Raw genomic sequence first — 24,004 nt, forward strand, 5'->3', positions numbered from 1 at the left:
TTGGTTCACATTGGGCACTACTGCATTCCACCATGTTTGTTTTTCTAAGCACTAAATATGTGGACCCTAAAGGGAAGGGGCCTTGGCTGAGCATTTATAACAAGGCTGACAAAGAGGGACTCTAATACCAAGCAAGTCCACCGACTTTCCTCTTACCATTCTTTTTCAGGTATATGAAACACTTCTTTCAATAGTCACATCACATTACATACTAATTACTTGAACATTTTAGTGTGTTCTCTATATACTTTCATATTGATTTTAATAGTTATTCAATAAAAAATTATTACTACAGCTTTAAAGAGTAACAGATCATGGAATCCAGATGGTATCATTTTTAGCAGACAGATGCTAGCTAGATAGAAACTTTCATTTTCATTTCATGAAAAAGCAAATGTACAAAGGTAGATGAATTAATGTATCTACAAGGTAGTAGCTAATAATATTTCTACTAACACTTTGTTAATTTTTAAAACAAAATTAAGGCACAATTTGGATGGACATGAAAAGAATTATATAAATTTTCTCATGTGTGAACATACAGTAAAAACGATGTTGCAGTTAATGTTAGTTACTGTAACTAGCCATGTTTGCATTGTTTGCTAGCTGAAGTGTTGTTTATGTGAAGAACATTTATGTAAAGAAACTTTGCTAGAATCATTTAATTATTAATCTGGAGTAAAGATTGTTTGGTCAGGTTGGTCGAAATTATTTTTTTAAATCTGGTTAAGGATCAGAAATCCTTTTACTCCAAATTCCTATTGATGTATTACCAAGATCCACACACTCAATATGCTGAGAGTCAAAAATTCAATTCAATTCTATTTTATTTCTTTATAGCTTTTTATCAGTAGACATTGTCCAAAATAAAAAAGCATGAATGAAGAATTCTAAGGACTGAAAAGTAACACTGGAAACAAATACAAACTAGCAAAATTTGTTAACTTTTTCATGATGGATCTTATAATATTTAAAAAAAAAAACATTTTAATCTTTACTGCTTTGATGTCTTGTTTAATTTAACTAGCTTATATATTATCATTGAAATGTTAAATGCAATGATTCTTACATTTGTTAACCACCAGAGCCTTCTTTTCTCTGTGGAAATATGAATCCACTTTATGTGAAATCCCAGCTTCTTGATTATCAGTGCATAGAAACCTTTTATATGGTTGAACACTGGCTACGTTCCCTTTGCGCTAGTAATTGGCCCACAGCGATTGCTGTTTTAGACAAACAGAGTGAAACCAGCATCCAGGTCAGTCCCTGCTGTCAGAGTTTGGCCATTTCTGCTGAACCCCTGGGGTCAAAGCGAGACACAGGGCTGTGTGGACCGCCAAGAAATGCAGGGGAGGCTTCCTTCCCCTGATCCTGAGTGGGAACATGCTCTGTTGCTTTCTTCCACAAGGCTCAGAGACAAACAAGGCCGCGTTCTGTACCCACATGCTTGCTAAGTATCTGAGGCCAAGCGGAATTTCGTGGTCAGATCCTGGGAGTCTGGCTTGTTGTTCAGCGCCGTGATTGTTATGACTTGATGAGCTATTGGTGGAGATTTATGTCACTGTCTTCGTCAGTAACAACATGTTTCAGAGTGGCTTGTAGCCGTTCCCAGCTTTTCTGGGTACAGAAACAACTTCTGGAGCTGTATTTATGGCTATAGAGTATCAGCCATCTGGGGTGAAATCTATGTTTGAGTAAGGCAAATAATCCTTACAAAACATTATTTTTCAGTTGGACATACTGATACATCCATCATCGGAAGACATATTTGGGGACATTGGACACAATTTTTAAATACAGAAATACTCCAGCAGGTCTTAATAGCTTCCAAGAGGAGTTTTTGAATGTATGGGAATTCCCATTGTTATTCTCAATGGGAAGGAGAATCGCTAGACAAGGGTTTGACAAATCACTGCTTATATATCAGTTGGAAAAAAAATTCAATATCAACTCCGGTGACTTTCATTTATAATTCTTTTATAATTCTTTTATTTTTTAATCAAAGTTTGGCTGATAAAAGAGCCAATGGACACTAGCCATGATAACCCTTTGGGGATTGAAGCAAGGGGAAACCCCTTTAGGATGCAAATAGCATTGGGTGGTAAAGGGCGGTAGACAGCAAAGAACCTCCCCAGCGTGTGTGAATAAAATGGCAGCTGGGAAACAAGCAGGGTCACTGTTCACTGGTGCTCCTATGGGAGTTTAGACCCAGATGGGCCTCTTCAGAACAGAGTGTATCAGAATGCCAGGGTTGATGCATCAGATCGGCCCCAAGAGACTACAGGAGATGGGACTGGCCAGCAGAACTCTACTACTTTATCATTTCATCAGATGTAGTCGGTGTTAGAGGAACCCAGAATTAGAGTGATATTTTCAGTCTCGCGGGAAAGATACATTCAGCTTCACACATCCACATTCTCAGGGAAATGGCAAAACAACTTTCCAGTTTAGTGTGTACATGTGTGATCTTTGGAAATTCATCGAAAATCATGTGTGGGTTTGGGATTGAAATTGAACAAGCACATCTAAATGAAAGCATTTTAGATTTTTCTGAGATCATTGACACAGTACACATGTATGCTTTTGTTGTTCATATCTGTGTCATATCTTTGTCAACATCCTAAATAAGGCGTTTTAGACCTCTATATAATTTACTGGGAAATGTTTAAATAACCTTTCTATCTATTGCCATGAGTAAATGATTGCTTTATAAGAAAAATATGCTGTAGATAAGTATTCATTTAAAAGCAAAAACCCACTCATTTAAGTGAGGCAAGAAAGATGAAGCCCACGTCATGATGGTTTGTGTGGGAAAAACAAAAAGGGGCAGGGATTGTCACATGGGTCGACCAGCTCCCAGAGGCTCTATCACCCAATCCATCTCTCCCTCTCTCTTTTTCTCTCTGTCTGGGTTATCATAACCTAATATGTAATATTACATACGTTGGAGGTTAAATATCCACAATGACATAGAAGCATTCTTTTTAATAGTTTATTTCCTGTGAGTGTGATTTAGCTTATTTAGCTTAGCTAGCTTTTGCAAGGACACTCAAACGTGTTACTATACTGAACATGGGTGCGATGACCATGATGATCATGAGGGATTTATTTTCAAGAGGCTTTACAAAATTCTTAATCATTTTGCACAAACCATAGAAAAAAACGTAGTCAAACTACTGATGATAACGGTGGCACTCTGTTTACATTTGTGGCCCAACAAGCCTGTACAAGTAACATTTAATTAAAAAAAAAGAAATCAAACAAAATGTATTTTTAGCACCCCTTTAACCTCAATGTCCCTTTGTGGGAAATTTATTTTGATGCATTTTTATTTAATAAGCTATTCTTAGTTCATTGTGACTTTGCACCTGCTAATAAACAACTGGCAGTATTTTCAGTGTCAGAGGAACAGGTCCAGAAATAGCTTTCCCATGAGTTTAGTGTTTAAAATAAATGACTGGCAGGACACGCCCAGACTGCTGGAATGGCTCCGTCATGGGAACCTTTTCAAACTGTCAGTATGACTTGAACTTTAGGAAAAAAATTCGGGCATGTGTAAATCTATTTTGTCTGTGTTTGTAATAGCAACAGGTCCCTTGTGGGAATAAAATATTTTATAGCCTAAAATTAAATATGCCTTAGGTAGCCAAACTTCAAAGGTTCAAAACATAAGCGATACAGAAAGCAATATATATATATATTTTCCATGAATAAACATCTATAAGGAGTGTATAGGTATTGTACAGAAAATATAAAGTGATGCATGATGCGATAAGGAAAACATGATCCTGATAAACACGCTACACATACTCCAAGAAGGAAAATATGCATTTGGTATTTGTTTTACAGAAAATTTTTACATTAATATCAGAGATATGGCATCAGACACTCAACAGATCTGATAAACTTAATGCATCCGCTCACCTTCTTGTACATTTGGAAGTGAGGCTGTCCAGTGGGAATGGAGCTGTATCAGTTGGCCACAAGCGTCTTTTTCCACTGCAGAGTTAGTTATTCTTAATCGCCCAATAATTCATTGTTGTGCCTTGCATGCAGAGCCCACATTTGTGAGGTTAAGACGTGAACGTTCTAAGCATCTGGGGTAATAATATGTTTCCATGCTCCCTTAGAAAGGGAGTGTATTTACTTTAAGGTCGTGTGAGATATGTGGATATGTTTGATATGTGGTGAGACAAGAGTCCCAGGTTGTCACTGCTTGCACGGCAACTTGGGTGGGCAGGTCTTGCCCATATCCATCGAGGCTTACTAGAAACAGGTCTGATAAGATTGAAACATTTTGACAGAATTTATGCCAGATCTTCTCTTTAATGGCCAGGCATGCTTTTAGCCCTGTTGGGTTATGCGTTTATGTATTTTTATGGAAGGTCAGAATTGAAACATGGAGATAGTGAAAGATATGATAAAACATTAATACAAATCCCAACAAAAAAGCTTCACTGTACAAACAGTTTCAAACAAATACTTTAAAGAAGGGCTATGATGTGCATTGAGGAGGCGCTGAACTAAAGCAGCACTCGTTGGAAAGCATATTGAGAAATACTCCATTTTTCTTCCTGTCTTTTGTTCTGTTTTACTTGAATGCTTTTCGCAGGTAGCAGGATTTGTATTTTTATCTTTAGCTCAAACATCCAGATTTTGTTTAATGCTACAATAGAGTACAAGGTGTTCCTCCTTCCTTCTTGTCAGCATTTTTCCCATGGACCTGAGCTACAGTTGTAACCTCATCCACCACCTGAAGCACATTACTCTTCTCTAGCACTTAGCACTGAACACCTGAAGTTTGCTTTTGAAGGTGTTCCACGATACAGCTGATATCAGTTCGAGCCCCGCATTAAAACGTTCAGACTTGGTTCGTCTCCATTGCCTCTATATCTTGGACCTGTAATTATGTTACTGTACTATAGGACTGCTCTGATTTGATATTCACTGACTTAACAAGACATGCAGAGATACAGACTGGAATCTACACTTTCAGTCGTGAATCTCCCAAAAAGCACGATGTGCATCAAAGAACCACAAAAGCTACAAATCATGCTGCTGTTAAATCCAGTGCAGACATTACCTGACACGTCCAAAGACACTCTCCGTCTTCGGTTAAGCAGAGAGGAATGTTCCACCAGCTTACTCTGTTTCTCTTACTATAAACCACTGTAGAGGAATGGTTTTCTTCTCTGGACAACAAAGCTGAATATTGTACACTGTGTATGTGTGTTTAGATTACTGTCAGGCTCTTTATGATTACTGGAAAAGTTTGAGGAATCTAAACTTGTTTTCTCTCTCTCTCTCTCTCTCTCTCTCTCTCTCTCTCTCTCTCTCTCTCTCTCTCTCTCTCTCTCTCTGATGCTATCTCATCTTTATACACTGTCTGCTTTTCTAATAAATAATAAGTAAGAAATGTGTAACCAATTTAATGTAGATTCATTCTGTGATATACTATAGCATAGAAATTGCACCTTTTTAAAAGTGGGGCATAAAGAGTTGCCGCTGCATTTACACTTTTAAGTCCTTAGATAATCAGAAACAAAATTTAAACAAGGAAAGATTAAAGGTTTAGGAATGATTTATAACTCTTGGGTAAATAAACCGTGGCAGCAGCCCTCCTGCAGACATGCACAACCGCTAAACTCAAAACGTTAAAATGAAATATACTCATTGCTTTGTTTTTTTATGTCACACATTAATTTTAACCCTTAAACCCCAAGACTTGCATACTTCACTCTTATATCTACATACCTTCACTTTAAGATAATATAACATATCTGAATAATATCCTAGGACTAATTATGTAAGAAATCAAACACTTTGATTATTGTGGGATGTTCTGTAATAGGAAAATGATCAGTGAGATGTCTTTAACAATCTGAAGTGTTTTATTCCGCTTATAATACAACAAATCAAGATTTTTAATCCATTTGTATTTAGATTTATTAACCATAATGTGTTAATAATGTGGAACTGTGCTGTTAAAGAAAAATATATCAACCTTCTGCCTGGTCAGATTTAAGGATTCAGTAGTTCTGCATTAATTGATTATTTTCCACTAACAATCCCAATATGTCGGCTTATACCACAGCAATTTGATAATGCTAACAGATTTTTTTTTATAAAGTGTTATTGTCAGAGCTGTGCCGTTATAAAAATGAATCAGTATCTTCTGTCCGATCAAATTTCAGAATTACCTCAGAGTCATGGTATAAAATATGTAATATTGTTAATGCAAAAAGTAGATACTGTATGTCCACTGTAAAAACCATGATAGAGTTTTGTGCAAAAAATCACACAACCACACACACACACACACACACACACACACACACACACACACACACACACACACACACACACACACACACACACACATTTCTGATAGGTGTGTGAATTTTGAAAATCATAAAAAGTAACATCAAAGAGTTCAAAAATATGGCAAGACTTGCACAAGATATTGATATGTATCCATTATTAGCACCACAGAGGGTTACTGTGTACAGTATATTGTGCTAAATATAAAGTTTGTGCTGTGTTTTATGTGCTTATAGTATTGATATTTAGGTTCAACGAAACACCAAGGAACCCATGATTATGAGAATAAGCAGAAAACCTGACTTTATTCTGAAAAGACTGACATTTTTACCTGTTTAAAAGTCATGTAGCATATATTAAAGTTACAGAATGTGTCTGAAATGTTCCTCTCTGGTTTGGACTTGACACCAATCATTTACTTCTTTTGGGGAACATTTCTTGCGGTATAACAATGCAATAATCTGTCTTTAGGCCAAATGTTAGTTTCAGTTCCAGGAATCGAAAAAGTGCAAAACCAAAAGAGACATGAAGCAAACACAGAGTTTAGATCAGTGATATGGGGCTACTGATGCTGAGGAGTTTAAAACTTTTAGAGCTTATACAGTATATGGCAAAAGCCACTTCCCTGACAAGGAGTTGAGAGATGAGCATAAGAGCTGAGAAATCTGACTAGAAGGCTGGAATGCAAAATGTCATTTTTCATATCTCCTGTTTTGACACAAAAAGCTTAAACATGGAACCACAATTTAAAAAGATCACGGAAAACTAAATATTAATTTAACTCGAACGTGCGAGACAGAAATTGTGAGCTGCTGAGTGTGTTCTGCTTTGTTTGTCAGAATTCGGTTGCCATGTACATAAGAATATACAATTTGTGCGTAAGGTTTATGGAACAACAAACAAGTAAGGATTAAAAAGCGGCATGCATGATGTATGAAAAATAATCCATGAAGTGTCAGTGTCATGCAGGACTCAGTCGATTTTTTTTTTATATCTCAAAAACTACAAGGTGTATTTGAATAATTCTGGTATATAGAATATTATTATATTATTTATATATTATCATATTATCATTATATTGGTTAATAAAAAATGTTTTGTTGCTTCTGGTTCTGTGAGCTTTGGTATAAGTATTGGTAATAGCATGCTCATCCTATACCATTTATTGGCTGATTGATTGTGTCAGGTTTGTCGCAATGTTTACGCATTTTTTCTGTCTGAACATTTAGCTACTTGGTGTTGGAAATGGTCTTAGTTGTCTTTGCTGGCTCTAGCTGAGTTTCTTCGCATACTTCTGCTATGCTGTAGATATATTCAGGCTTTGTATGCTTAAGAAAGGATTTATAATTTCTGTCCTGGCTCAAGGGGTTAAGGGTTAGTTCTGTTTATCACTTACTTGGTAACTCAGTGATTGCCATGTTGATCAGAAGATTCAAGAAGCTGACACTGTTGAGCAAGAACCTTGACCCTACCAGGTCCAGAGGTGCTGTATCATGGCTGACCCTGTGCTGAAACCCCTAGGCAGTTGTGTCTCGGCACTTAAAACTGTGGATTACCGATCAGAGGGACAGAGTCTTGTGCCCCAGACCCAGCACCAAGCTAAGCTGTCACTGTTGGGTGCTTCACCCTGTCTGCTCTTGGGTTCCTGCATAATGACTCACCCTATTTTCTGATCCCAAATCCCTAACAAGCTGGGATATACAAAACAAAAGGATTTCACTATGCTGTAATGTAATACGTGACAAACAATTAAACAGTCATCCACACACTAGCATCTGCTAAGCACCACTTATAAAACTCTTCTCCCCTGAAGAGTTTCTCTTTGGGGAAAATTGAAATTAATCAGCATTATCTGACCAATTAGAATCCAAAACATTCAACACTGCTTTGGAAAAATTAAGAATAATGAAAAATATTGTAGTTGAGATAATGCAGCATGATTACAATGTTCACACAACTTATTTTAGATCAACGGGCCAACACAAACATTCAAGCCAGAGATACCGTCATGGCGCTGCACTTGTTTTGCTGTTTTGCTAGAAAATGATGTGACACGACATCTTATTTTGACTTGATGAAAGAGAAACATTCGAAAAGTGAGTGGAAAAATCATGCACAGCTTCGAATGGAGCACTTTCTACAATCATCCGAATTCAGTACAACATGTTTTTTAGAGTTTGTGTATTTAACACTTGAACTAATGGTGCGGTTCCATGCAGAGTGTTTCCAAGCTTTTATTATGATTAGAGGCTGATATAAAATTATGTCATTGGCCATCTAGTTTTATTAATCTCCTGAATGTAAAGTGATAACAGGAAAGAAAGAAAGAAAGAAAGAAAGAAAGAAAGAAAGAAAGAAAGAAAGAAAGAAAGAAAGAAAGAAAGAAAGAAAGAATTCCTTCGTGAGTCGAAAACGAATGAAAATGTAGTTTCCTCTAATTATTTGATTGGCGCTGAAATCCACATGAGTATCACATTGACGAGTTTGTCTGTAGCATGGAAGTGACGGTGCTGCCTTTTTAGGCTAATGTCATTAGATAAGCATAAGCTTGTTCCCATGTGATAAGAGCCACTTAAAACTGTTCAGGGGAAATTACTGCAAAGAAACACTGTTTGGTTACACTTTTCTCTGATTACAGCATTTGTTTACGAAAGCGACAGAATGTAACAGTGGGAGTAATGCAATGATAAATTTTCTTCACACAGCTTTTATACTGGGCATTAACAACAGTATGATCAAGACCTTAAACCCTGCATATAACCCATAACCCTAAACATAATCTGTGTTGCTTTTCATACAGTATCAATCTTTTCACATGAATCCTTGTAGAATTAAGCATAACCATATAAAGCAATGCTGCAATCGACTAAAACTCGTAACTCGGACAAACAAACAAAATTCCCCCTTTACTCCGAATTCCTACTCAGAAATGTGTTTTTCTCAACCATGAGTTTAATAAGTGACATCAAATGGCTACTCACGGCATCATCAGTAAACAAAATAGCACAGAGTAAATAAAGTTATGCATCATTTAGTTAATCAACATACAGAAATGCTAGCTTGTAAAGTCTAACGTAGTATACAGACTATACTGGAAACTATACATCAGCTATTTGGTTAGCTTTTTGCTAACAAAGGATGGAAATAAAGGCAAATTGTTGTTTTTGTTTTTCCCCAGTTTGCTACATGAATTCACAGGTTTGAAAATGACATCATTTCAAATGTTGGTATATCACTTTGTTCTTAATAATGTTTGCTGTGAATTTTTCATAGTTAGCAAATGATGCTACTTTTTTATGTGATCACAGACGAGCCACAAAACTAACAGACACAGGAAAACACTAGAAGGGAAACAAAACATGAAACAAAGAACAGCAGATAACAAATGACAAGGAGTCAGGGACAATAGGGATAGTAATTAGCTTGACATGAGGAACATGTGTACGGAGGCGAGACCGGGGATAAGGATCAGACGGGCAAACACACTTGAAAACATTAAAACATTAACATAAGCATATGGTACAACACAGAAATCATACCACCTGTTGAAATGCCCCTTGGAGTTCTGGCAGGGAATTGTCCAAGACATTATGACAGCCAGAAACATTCGGCTAAGTAAAGCAGCCTGTAACTAGCCTGTTTATAATGGAAGTTGAATTGACTTCAGTACAGCTCACTGGGGTTAGAGAATAATTAATAAAAAATAAAATGCTTTTCTCTGATATGATATTTATATTTGATATAAGCATCTAAATATATTATTGATGTGTTAGCCTAGTGGTTAAGACATTCTACTACTAATCAGAAGTTTACTAGTTCAAATTGCAGGTCCTTCAAGCTACCACTGCTGGGGTCCTGAGCAAGGCCCGTATTCCTAAATAGCTCAGTTGTATGAAATTAGATAAATGTAAGTCTGCTGTAAATAAAAGCTAAAAGTAGAAATTAGTGTAAACAACTTATTGTTTTTTTTTTGGTTTTTTTTTACCAGATTGCTTATGTAATTTTACCTGAATAATTTCATTTATCCCAATTTACTTTTACTCATGTGAATTTTTAATACAGTATCAGTACTTTTACTTAATCCTGTGTGCTTTGTATTTTTTTACACCACTGTAAACGAAATGAGCATACAGTTGCTGATTATCTTCAGGCTGCTCCGCTTAAGCCCGTAACACAGAGAGTGAAACCGATTGCATGTCTTATTGACATATTTGCTTTCAAAATTATCTTCATTAAAATAAAATACAGCTCCAAAGAGGTCAGGTCAGGTGATTGGTTTTTTTAGTATTAAAAAATCATGACCATTTGCAAGTTCTGTTTGCATAATGATACAAGCACGCACGCTGGCCAAGAAAGAACTGAGCGCTTGTTCTGTCCAATTCTGTTCTGTCTCCTGAAATGACAGACCTGTGCATATAAATAGCTTTATTTCATATGCAGTTCATTTAATAGAGATGAAAATACACTTGAATTAAAGCTGACTTTCGATGTCACAACATCATATTGGATAAATCATGGTCTCATGTCAGATTCACTGTGTACAGATTTCCAGTGCTGTGTCTGAGTGCTTTTCTGCTTGAAAACCAGATGGGCTGTTCCCTTTTTTTATACCCCAGATTTAAAAAAAAAAATTATTTGGAAGACACACAGAGAGCTCACAGGTGCAGGTTTTGGTGTCTGACCCGCTTTAAAGCAGACATACTGTGTGTCATGGTATTGTTCAAAAATTGGTGCTTCATATATTATATATATATATATATATATATATATATATATATATATATATATATATATATATATATATATATATATATATCATGATTAGCAAATGATGCTACTTTTTTACATCATCATTGACTAGCCATACAAAAACTCAAACTACTTAACATCATACTCAATGAAAGACATACAATATTATATTTCAGGTACATAAAACAATTGTAACTTTAATTTTTAATGGATATTTACATAGAAATGTATCAAAGTGTTTATGTTATTTGCTTTAATGTGCTGTGCATAAGCTATGCTAGTCTTACTAACGTTTCTGTGAAACACAGTCATGGTAGAATTTATATATATGGGCAACGGCAGCAGTGTGCCAATGCAGTGTCTGCATGTCCAGAGGACTTATCTTTCTGATTTGTAAAAGAAGGAGAAAGGAGAAAACAAAGGAAGAGACACACCAAACAGTAAAAAGGTTTGTGGGCTAAAAGCAGCTGTTAGACAGTTGTGTGGTAGTTAGCTAGCTAGAAGGCACAAAATGTCAGATTTTTAGCATGCTAGCTTGTGACGAAGCATCAAGACAAGACAAGACAATGTTCTGTGCTAATTCATTCATTCATTCATTCATTCATTCATTCATTCATTCATTCATTCATTTTCTACCTTATCTGAACTACTCATGCTCATTTTTAAATTGAAACTTTATTAGTCACACAGTAAGATGTGCAGTAAAATGTTTTTTATGACAAAAACAAATGACATAACAGTTTACTTGCATAGAAGTAAATTAAAAAAATAGAAGCAAATATTATATAATGGCTGTAACAGAAGTCTGTAGCGGAGATATTGCAGTGAAATATAATATAAACATACAGTATCGTAATACTGCTATATTAACGAGAAACTTTTTTTTCATAATTAATTATTTCCAAATCAATTATGCTGCAGGCTTTATGCTAGCATTCTTATATAAAGAACATCCTTGACCCATGATGTAGCCAGTGACCAGTATCATGAATCTGCTTTTTACTTATCACGCTAAATTACTTCACCACAATTTGAGCTTCAGAGAAACCAAGTAGCATTTAACAGGAAATAAAGGCAATGAACCATGAGGTCATTTGTTGCCGCAACAGTCATTAATCCGAGCGACCACTGAATGGACGTTGCACTTAAGCAGAACAATGAAAATAAATTCAGAGTCAGAGGGGAACAATTAAAGCAGAATTTTACAAAAAGCCTCTTAACTATTTTTTCTTTTTAATGCAGTATCTGACACAAGAAAGACTGTGATGACTAATAGGTGTCTCACCACATGAACCGATAATGATGATTAATACTACTAAATCTCTTATCTCTTTGTATGACTCATGATTGTTTGTATCTAATACCGAATGTTTCTACATGCAGATGTCAAATGCAGCTTTTGTTGTAAGCCAGTATTGAAGAGGACAAATGAACTGTTTAACTGCACCAGATGACAGTACAAGCTTTTTTTTCTAAATACTTGTATCTAAATGGGTTACATTAGCCTTGTATCAAGCAAGACTGGACAATGATTCCATAAAGTATTATGTATTTAAAAGTACATCTAAAAAGTCAGGTCATCCATCCATCGTTTATCTACACCGTTTATCCTTCTGGGTTACAGAGAACCTGAAGGCTATTCCAGGATACTTGGGGCAATAAACAGGGTACATCTAGGATAGGATACCAGTATATTGCATGGAACAATTACACACATTACAGGCAATTCAGAGAGACCTGTCAGCCTACAATGCATGTCTTTACTGTGGAGGAAACCAGAGAACCAGGAGGAAACCCACTTTTGCAAACTCCTCACACACACACATACACACACTTCCAAGGGAAATTGTGAAATTTTGGTGAAAAACCTCCAACCATGGAGTGTGAATGTGCTAACCACAAAGCCATGCCCCCTCAAGTCAGGTCATATTTATTTAAATAGCATATTTAAAGATAAGACATACAGTAGTGACTAAATTGCTGCACAATACTATATATATATATATATATATATATATATATATATATATATATATATATATATATATATATATATATATATAGTATTTGAATGTATAGTTGTGTTCAAAAGTTTGCATACCTTTAGTTATTATTGCCTCCTTTAGCATCAATGATGGCATGCAGTCTTTTGTAATAATTGTGGATGAAGTCCTTACTTCTCTCAGGTGGTATAGCTGCCCATTCTTTTTGGCAAAATGGCTCTAATTCCTGTTAATCTTTTGGTTCTCTTGCACAAACTGCATGTTTGAGATCTCCCTAAAGTGGCTCAATGATATTGAGGTCAGGAGACTGTAAAGGCCTCCAGAACCTTCATATTTTTCTGCTGTAGCCATTGGAGGGTCAACCTTGCCTTGTGCTTTGGATCATTGTCATGTTGGAACATCCGAGAGCTTTCATGCTGTAGAATGCAAATTGTCTGCCAGTATTTTCTGATAACATGCTGCATTCATCTTGCCAGCCAATTTTTTTTTTTCAAACTTTCCTGTCCCCAAAATAAACGAGATCCACCACCATTCTTTACAGTTGGGATGGTGTACTTTTCACCGTAAGCCTTGTTGACCACTCTCCAAACATAGCGTTTATTTTCTATGATAGCTGTACTCATGTTTCACGCATTTGAATCCAAGAGGCTGAATGCGTGTTGAGATGATTTAAAGAACATTTCTTAGGCAGAATCTGCAAAAAGTCTAAGGTAATTTTAAGAAATTGCAAGCTCCTCAGAATATTGTGGAATTTCCTTGATTTTGCATTAATTTTTGCATGACAAAAACTACAAAACCCTGGAGGGAATTAATACCCAGGCACCATTAACGTTTTTTACACTGGCTTTCTATTCCACCAGTTGAAGGGAAATCGTCTTATCAGACATTTTGCATCAGTATAAACAAATGAATTATTTTATTGGTGTAAATCTGATATAAAATGAGTCAAGACTTCATTGTATTTCGCAGTGAGACATTTGTTTTTCCTTCTGTTGGGATAACTTTACCCAGAATTTTAGTGGTTGAAGATAATAGCTTTGAATTTTAGATACATGTTCAAAAGCACTTATAGCAAATCAGAGAGCAGAAACATTTGTGTGGAAAAATGAACTGTTTTTGGGATTTTTAGTCTTTTTTTTTCTATAAATATATTGCTCAGGGTAAACTAGGTGGAAAACAGAAATACTTATAAAAACTACAAATTCATAAAGCCCTGATTGTCGCCTTTCTGTGATCATCTATGACTCATTATTAGAAATTAAAAGCTGATTATGGACACAACAAAAATGGAGGAAATTCCATTTTTTGGCCTTTTTTTAAAGCCCCCAACTATACAAGCGCATATAATGTAAATGTCTGTAATTGAATTCTAAATCATTGTAATGTGATAATTCAGAATATATTTCATAACTTGTTTTTCTTTTTTGTGTGCCTGACATATGCACATCTTAACACGTTTGCATGACTGAAAGTAACTAATAACATAGAGAAGCTCTACTTATGAGAAAATGTCTGTAATGTCCCAAGAAGTCTTTATCTACATTACAGCACAGGGAAATTCTTTCTTTGTTGGGAACAGAGCACATGGTCAGCCCTGATACAGCACCCCTGGAGTGGAGAGGGTTAAGGGCCTTCCACAGGGGCCCAACAGTGGCAGCCTGGCAGTGCTGGGGCTTAAACTCCAATCCTCCAATCAACAACCCAGAGCCTTAACTGCTAAACTGCCCCCTCTTACCAGGAAAACCATAGCCATTGCCATTATACAGTAGGTGAAATACAGTAAACTTGTATGAACATCCCTACATTTCTGACCATCGTAGTTTGATCAGGTACATGTATGCCAGATGATTTTATTCTGCATGTCAGTGGAGTACTAACTTTCTGACTGTGAGTCAAATATAAAGTAGTGACTATTTTGATAAGATGTTAGAGTCAGTATTGCTATTGACCAACTAAAGTCTGTGTAGCTTCAGTAATGGAGGCGCAGTTCTATATTATGTTTCGACCGTGTTAGTTCTCATCAGTGTTTAAGATTTTTGATAAAACTTAATTACCGTCGCTATCGTATCATCTGAAAGTTACATGATTGCATGTGTGTTTTCATCTCGGCAACGACGGCGGCTAATTTTGTAAATATGTGAGGAGGCGAGCCAACACCAATGCATATATTTCTACTCCACATGTTTGGCCACTGAATTGAAACTCAACATGAAGACTTTAGAAGCATGCGTTTTAAATAAAAAATAAAATAAATGTTTTATATATATATATATATATATATATATATATATATATATATATATATATATATACATATATATATATATATATATATATATATATATATATATATATATATATATGAAAGGGTTATGCAAATGCAATTAGCGCACTGATGTGTCTCACGGCAATTGCACAAGATAGAAACCATCTGCTTATGAAAATCAAATGAAGAATGCATTGTTGGAGAAAGTCTAACTAAATTTCAGTGCCTGAAAAGTTATATGTTCTGCTTTTTACTTATATGTGAAGAAACATCATGTAATAAACATTACTGCTTTCATGTTTTAATGTTTCTCAAAAAAAATGCTTCTGCATGAAAAGTTGCATCTCTTCACATACTTTGTGGTTTTTGTCCAAAATATTTACCTCATGTTTAGAGACAGCTAAATTGTTGGACCACAAGCAGATGTTTAATGAGTGAGGTGCATACCTGCGTGAAGGATTTAAAACCACAAAGAATAACTACTTACTTGTCACATTACCAACAATGTCAAGTGCTACAGACTTCAGGAATCACACATGCAGCAGCAGCAGTATCACTTAAACTAGACGCCGTTGCTTGATAACTTCTTTTTTCTTACTCTGAAAAAAATGAACTATTGTGAGATCACTTGCCCTGTGTGTGTGTGTGTGTGTGTGTGTGTGTGTGTGTGTGTGTGTGTGTGTGTGTGTGTGTGTGTGTGTGTGTGTGTGTGTGTGTGTGTGTGTGTGTGTGTAAAAGATTTAAAGGTGTTCCATTCTTAAAAAATCAATCCTTAAACCAACTTCAATAAAGCAAACATTGAAAAATTTCATGTTTTGTTTTGTTTTGTCCATGTTCAGCATTGAATGGCTTTATCATGTTACACTCCAAAATGGTGGTTAATGACGTATGAAATGTTGTAGTATTTCATAAGTATTAATGTTTTTATCTAGCCTACTATGGGAAATATATTTATAGAAAAGTTCTCATTTTTCACACAAATATTTCTATCTTTAAAATAGATTGTTATATCAAACCCACTTCCTCTATCTGAGATGGCCCAAGTGCTTAATCCTGATCTTTTCTACACAACAAAGAAATTCAAGGCTGAACATGGACACTACAAAACAGGCACAAATTCCATTTTTAGACCTCTGTGAAAAAGAGTTAAATGAATCACATAAGGCCAAGCAATAAGAACATAATACTTCAGGGTTAATTCAGGGTTAAATGGCCATCACAGCTGTCTGTTTAACAGCGAGCCAACTCGTGTTCGATCCATCGCATGACACCTCAGAACACGTGAGTTGTTTTAACTCAGAAGTTCTTTGATGTAGCAGTAGAAACAGATGAAATGAAATTACGTACTGTAAATGTCCTACCTGGGAAATTTCAGCAAGACACTGCGGAGCATTGCTTTGGCATCAGACGCTCATGTGGCCATTCTGCATCTGCTGCTCTTTGGCTTAGGGTGACAGTACAGTCTAGATGTGCATTTGGTGTAATTATGCTTTTCTTCCCCTGCTTGACTTTTAGTGTTCTTAAGATTTCCAGGTCTCTGACACTCTGACACACCAAACTGCTTCGACAACTCTTTTAGCACTACAGCCATGTCCTCACAAATACATCATCATGGCTTAAATCGGATAAGAACATTGAACATTTCTGTAGAGATAGCAAAAAAAAAAAAAAAATCCAAGTGCATGCTGATTGATTACAGCACTAGTGTGCACTTTGCATAAGGTGAAATCATAATAAAAATCGATTATTTCCTTTCAGATTAAAGGGAATGCAGATGTTTTGCCAGTGAGTCTGCATCTGCATGAGCAAAACATCATTTCATTAATGTTAAATTTGTCATGGTAAGTGCAATAGAATATTATTATTAATAATTAACAATTACCACAGACTGGGGCATTTCAAATAGAATTAAAAAAAGAGCACGATCATGCTGAAACTCGAAATGGATTAAAAAAACATAGCCAGCAACTTACATGTGAAATTTAGCAGACAAGAAAGGTCCACTGTGTACTTCCTTATCTCAGCTGCCCTACTGGTATACGAGAGCACATGCATGTAATGTGTGTGAGTGTTTGTGTGTGTGTTGCATTTGGTGTGTATGATAAAGAGGAAATGTTTGACACTATGCAAAGGGAAGTGGTAAAGTGACATTCATTTCACTGGTGTCAAGCTCTCAGCAGGCATATTTAGCTGAAGACCCGACACACACTACAATATGTGACAGTAAATGACATTACGCTTATATTTAGTGTTTATTCTTCATCTTTCTTTAGATGATGCAGAATCCAGTTTAAGCTTATACTGTATACTTTATCTACTAGATGTCATGCAGTTCTACAGCCTGTAGAAATTTTGTTGACTCCCTGTCTTTATTATTATTATTATTATTATTATTATTATTATTATTATTATTATTATTATTATTATTATTATTATTGAATCATTTAGTCAAGAAACTGAATTTCTGTAATAAATAAACAAACGAACAAATAAATAAATAAATAAATAAATAATTTGATTATATATATAATGATTATATAATGATTATTTTCCTATAATTTCTTACCTTGAGTATTTGATTCCTTTTTAAACTGCAGCAATTTCCATTAAAGTGGCTCTAGCATATTTTTAGTTATTATGATGATTGTATAGTGATACTGTATGTCACAGTTTTAGGCCATTTAGTGAACATTTCCAAAAAAAATACAAAAGTTCCCATCATAACAGCTAAAAACAGTCATTTCTTCACCACCCTGTCTTTGTGCTTTGTGGACAAAATATACAGCTTGATATCAGATTTTTTCTGACACTGGATACCAAAAATTTCCCTATAAAACCCTCCCCATGTCATAAATGGTACATTGTTCACATGAAGCCTCTGCTTTAGAAACCAGTGTTAGCGAATAGATCAATAGTATTGGTGAATATTAATACAAACTTCTGACCGATCAGAACAGAGAATTCAACATCTATTATAAGCTGTAACCTTATTATTAAATTAGCTTTATAAACTTTTATCTAACAATTCTGTGATTTCATGAACTCATCTTAAGATGTCCTTAGTATGAGCAAAACACTTAAAAAAAAAACTAAATACAAGAAAATAATGTAAAATGTTTTGCATATTTAATCATTATTAACATTTACTCTTTAAAATCAGATTGATAAATTACAAGCACTTCATTTTAATATAACATAATGGTGGGTTTTTTCGTGTATAAAATAAACCTGCTTTGGAATTAGTGTGACACATAAAACACAATTATAAAAAACTGCTTGTTCCAAGTGTAAGGCTGCAACAGAATAGTGATGTGTGTGTGTGTGTGTGTGTGTGTGTGTGTGTGTGTGTGTGTGTGTGTGTGTGTGTGTGTGTGTGTGTGTGTGTGTGTGTGTGTGTGTGTGTGTGTGTGTGTGTGTGTGTGTGTGTGTGTGTGTGTATGATATTTTATCAACTTTGCCTTAACATCCATCTTTATAGATTTATGGATGACTTGTGCATGTCAAAAAAACACTTCTCACCTCATAAAGATCCTTTCCATCACAGTTTGTTTCATTTCATTTTGTCTGAGCAACCAAGCAGGTTAAGTTAAAAAGTTTAGATGGGTCGTTTTTCAAAAATAGCTCCTTCTCCTCCTAATGCCTGTACAGTTTCAGTGATATTAACCCAGGACTAACCCTTTCACAGCATTATTCTGTTTTTTACTGAAATCGGACACAAAACAATATTTTTACATCAGCTCACAAGAATTTATGGGCAATAACTCAGAGACACAACACCCCTGGAGGAACTGCGAGGCCACTGGAGACTCTGTGAAAGAGCAAGAAACAAGCTTGCGCATGCTGCATGCAATCACACATGTCCTGCCCTTTTGCTCTTATAGCCAGTACTCAAGTGACACACACATACACACAAACACACACAAACACACACAACTCAAACAGCTATGCATTTATATTTACCTCTGGAATGAGTCTGAATTTAAAACATGACTCATTTCATAGCTCGCTATTTCTCCAAAGGATTATGCCTTTAATTTTGGTTTTGTAGGTAGCGTCCTTGTTCTGTTCTCATCAAACTTTCAAGACTTTGTTTACCATCAGACAGCAGCCAGCAATTATCTGCCAATTACCATCAGCCATCAGCCAATAACCATCAGCCCTCAGCAATCAGCAAACATCAACCATCAGCCAGCAAACATCAGCCATCAACAGTACCCATCAGCCAGCAACCATCAGCCATCAACCACCAACCATCAGCCAATAACCATCAGCCAGCAACCAACAGCCAACAGCTAATTGCCAAGAGCCAGCAACCATCAGCCATCAGCCAGCAACCATCAGCCAATAACCATCAGCCAGCAACCAACAGCCAACAGCTAATAGCCATCAGCCAGCAACCATCAACCATCAGCCATAAACCAACAAACATCAACAAGCAGCCATAAACCAGCAAACATTAACCATCAGCCAGCAACCAGCAAACATCAACCTTCAACTATTAACCATCAGCCAGCAACCACCGGCCAATAACCATAATCCATCAACTGCCAGCAACTATCAGCCAGCAAACATCAACCATCAGCCAGCAGCCATTAACCATCAGCCAGCAATCCGCAAACATCAGCCGATATTTCCTTTTAAACTGATATGAAGAGGAGGAGGAGAACTTAGAAGAGGAGAGTCTTGACTATTTCTTTCTTTCTTTCTTTCTTTCTTTCTTTCTTTCTTTCTTTCTTTCTTTCTTTCTTTCTTTCTTTCTTTCTTTCTTTCCGAACCAAATTTATGAGAGAAAAAAATGCTAAAGAAAACAGTTTCATCTCTCATGTATCATAGCTGAGGTTGAGGAGCTGTCAGAGCCAGAATTCACACACCTATGTCTTACTTCTGCGATTTGCAAACATTTTCCAGTGTTTCTGGTGTCCGCGTGGTGAGTTTATATTCAATAAAGCCTGTGAGGTTTAGGCCATGCCCACTTCAGGTTTCAGTCTGAATACAGCTACACATAAACTAGCAGATGTTAATGGTCAGATCTTTACTGACAATGTTACAGTATGTAAAAAAAACAAACCTGTTAATTCATTAGTCATTTCTTTCAATTGATTTTTTTATTCAAATAGAAATATTTATCCAGGTGATCCAGGACAGGAATTTATCACCGTGAACATAAATCCTCCATTCCTAATCACAAAATAATCAAATCATCATTGTAAAATGTCTTACGACATGCTTCATGCTGCAGGTTGTGTTGACATTACTTGAAATAATGATGTTTATTAATATAAGAAAAGCATTTGTCAGGACTTGACTGAATCCAAACGTCTTGGAAGAGCTTGTTTATGTAGTTAAACGTACTATTAGCAGTGTAGCAAATGCAAATCACTCAGCGTATGTAAATAAACAATGAAGTAACAGAGGTTTGGTGCATACCAGCATTAACTGTGCTTTGTTCAACAAATTAGGAAAAGTATAGATTCTGACATTCACTTAGGATTTGTGGATGAAGCTGTAACACAAATCCAATAACAGGCAATGAAGTAAAGCTCACAAGACCATACAAAATAGGATTGTGTCTGTGACTGAGATCGGAGTCTCACACACACACACACACACACACACACACACACACACACACACACACACACACACACACACACACACACACACACACACACACACACACACATGTTGTAAACATCCAGCTGCTTTGCATTAACCCATGTTGAACACACACATGGTTAATATGAAAACTGAAAACTTAAAAACCATAGAAATGTTTCCATATGGATTTCAGATAGATGATCAGATATATGTGCAGCTTCTTAAATATCATTCTTATTTTATTCAGGTCATTTAGATAATTGGATGAAAGTACAGATTACATTTACACTCCACCACACACTGCATTTTTGGTTTAGCTGCTAAAAGACAAGACAATTTCCTTTTAAACAAACAAACAAACCAATAGCTAAAATAACGTTCTTTAGTTTGTTCTAATGTAATGGGGGAAATCTTTAGCTCTTTTTACCAGTTTAAAATTATCTAAAGTTTTCAATCAGTATAAATGAATTGTTTTATCGCTGCAAGTCTGGTATAAAATGAGTCAGGACTTTGTTGGTTTTCAGTGTGAAATGTTTGTTTTTAACTCTGTTGGGATAACTTCAGTCAGATTTTTTTGTGGTTGTAGATAACAGGTCACACTTTAGATGCTAATGAAAAAAGAAAACTTTTCATAAAAAGCTAGAAAGCCAGAGAGCAGAAATGAGTAAAAAAAACTTTTTTTAAACTTTCCAGTAAATACAATGGCCTTTGTAAGCTAGGTAAAAACAAAAGTTAACCAAAAAAATGAGTATCTACTCATTTTTGAGTGTCTACTTTCATTTGAGACATTAACCACCACTATTGACACGGCAAACAAAAAAACAACAAAATATGTGCAAAATTGATATTTTAGCCTCTGGGGAAAAAGTTAAATAAAACAATCATACATACATAATAAATAGTTAATTCTATTCATTCTATTTTTAATTTTGTTCATTTCACTGCAAGCCGCTGTGTATAATTATATAACTGTGTACATGGCAAATAAAATCAAGACTCTTAAATAAAGAAGAGGGCTCTGCTTGACTCAAAGGTTCCTTCACACTTTAAAGCTTACTGATGACACAAAGTTTTACAAACTACCTTAACCAATTGGACGATTATATCAGTTAAAAAAATTATGCTGTTTTAAAAACAAAACATCATGAAAACTTAATATTTTGTTCTGCATTGTGTGTAAAGTGTTTGATCCATGAGAGACAGCTTTCTTTGAGAGTATTGCTACTCAACATGTGGACTAAAACTGTCCAAACTTTCAACCTATAACAACCTATTAGTGGTTGTAAAATCAGGCTAAGGTGAACAGACCTCTCAGAAGACGCACAGAATCTTTATCTTTCAGAGGACTTATTCGTCCACTCATTTTAGAGTATACTGAGCTGATTATATATTCCATGCTTTTTTTGGCACTTTTCTATCCAGTAAGCAGTAACTGTAAGCTATTAGCTGTGTAATGACTTCTGTGTTGACTGGCAGTTTCGAGCATTAATAGTAATAAATGAGAAATGGAGGCACGGTGGCTTAGACTCGTTTCCTCTGGGTACTCAGAGACATGCCGTGCATTTGGAAGGACTGGCACTCCGTCCAGGGTGTTCACCACCTCGTGCTCTGAGTTCTTGGGGATAGATGCAAGATTCCCTGTGACCCAAATTAGGATAAGTGGGACAGAAAATAGATGGATGGAAGGTCCATTTGAGGATGTATCATGGACTCATATGCTATCCAAGGTGTATTACATTCCCACTTTATTATCTGAGCTCCGGTAAAACCTCAGGTTCCATAATGATAAAACCAATCAATTCAACAACATAAAGACATAAAATACTTCAAATGCCTCAACCTTAAATTATCTAGAAAAATCTTATCTAAATTAAAAATCTTATCTAGATCTTATACCAAACAGCCAAACATCCTCTATGATTTAGTAAAGAGATCATTATCTCTGCATTCGGACCATGTGGAGGATCTCAAAGACAAATCTAGAACTCTTTATTACATATTAAAAGTCTAGTATAAGTACATTAAGTATGCACTCACCGGACACTTTAATAAGAACATCTTTAATGCTGGACATTCATGCAATTATTCAATCAACCAATCAGATAGCAGCCGTGTGACCTGAGCTTCAATTAAAGTATATATCTAACACCAGAATGCTAACAGTGGGACTGTTTTGGAATATTTCAGAGCCTGCTGATCTAATGGGATTTTCTCATACAACAATCTCTACACAGAAATGTGTGAAAAGCCAAAAAATATTTTTATGTCAAAAACGTCTTATTTTTGAGAGAGTGGCAAAATGTGTTATGAGATGAGAATGGCAGAACTAGTTTTACCTTCTTACAGTCCTAGCTGTAGAACCTGAGTGACTGCTAACTCTTATTCTTATAAGTTTAAAAAGAGGTGTAGGACTACTTGCCATTATTCTTACTACAGTACTACACTAGATGCAGATTTGCTCATGATCAGTAAAAAAAGGGTCACGTGAGCAGGAAAGAAGTCATTGTCAAAGATGTCTAATTCTTTCCTCGCCTAAATCTCGCCTCTTTAACAGAAGAAAAGAACAAAAGAAACAACAGCAGTCTGTTAACTGAAAAGAAAAATCAGCACTAGGGTAAAAACCAAATTATTTAATATTTAATCTACTAAAAAAAATTTATATCCATATTTTTACAAGTAGTACTAGTATATTTATTAGTACATACATACTGTACTAGTATATTTAATGTTTACCAGAAGTGTACTTAACACTTAGTGCACTTCTTTTCAGGTGTCCATATACATAGTTTTATATTTAGTGAGCAGAAGTGAACTTAACACTTAGTGTCTTGTTGACGTGTAGTATATTTAATGTTTACTAGAAGTGTATGTAACACTTAGTCTACCTCTTTTTATGTGTACTTAAACATGCCAGTATATTCAATGTTTGCTGTAAGCATACTTAACATTTACTGCACTTCTCTTTTAACACACTTATGTATATATTTTAATATATTTACTGCAGTGAACATAAGTTAACTTAACGCTTAGTGAAATTTCTTTAAGTGTACTTGTACATACTAGTATA

At 35.5% G+C, this 24,004-nt stretch overlaps 1 protein-coding gene across 11 annotated transcripts in view; it reads right to left on the reverse strand.

Annotated features, from left to right (window-relative positions):
- myocd (myocardin) overlaps window positions 1-24,004 on the reverse strand; it is a 91,290-nt gene that overhangs the window by 61,012 nt on the left and 6,274 nt on the right. For 9 of the 11 annotated variants that reach the window (XM_027177565.2, XM_027177568.2, XM_027177564.2 and 6 more), the window contains exons 1-3: window positions 17,313-17,410; window positions 16,701-17,136; window positions 15,827-15,938 (exon numbers count right to left, since the gene is read on the reverse strand). The exons of 1 other annotated variant lie outside the window; for it this stretch is intronic. The gene's annotated coding sequence lies outside the window, so the exon portion shown is untranslated. Of the gene's footprint in view, window positions 1-15,826; window positions 15,939-16,700; window positions 17,137-17,312; window positions 17,411-24,004 lie in introns of those variants that run through there. One more of the 11 variants, XM_027177558.2, reaches the window with a different exon arrangement.

The sequence above is a fragment of the Tachysurus fulvidraco genome, chromosome 8 (genome assembly GCF_022655615.1).
Source record: "Tachysurus fulvidraco isolate hzauxx_2018 chromosome 8, HZAU_PFXX_2.0, whole genome shotgun sequence".
Lineage (NCBI taxonomy): Eukaryota > Metazoa > Chordata > Actinopteri > Siluriformes > Bagridae > Tachysurus > Tachysurus fulvidraco.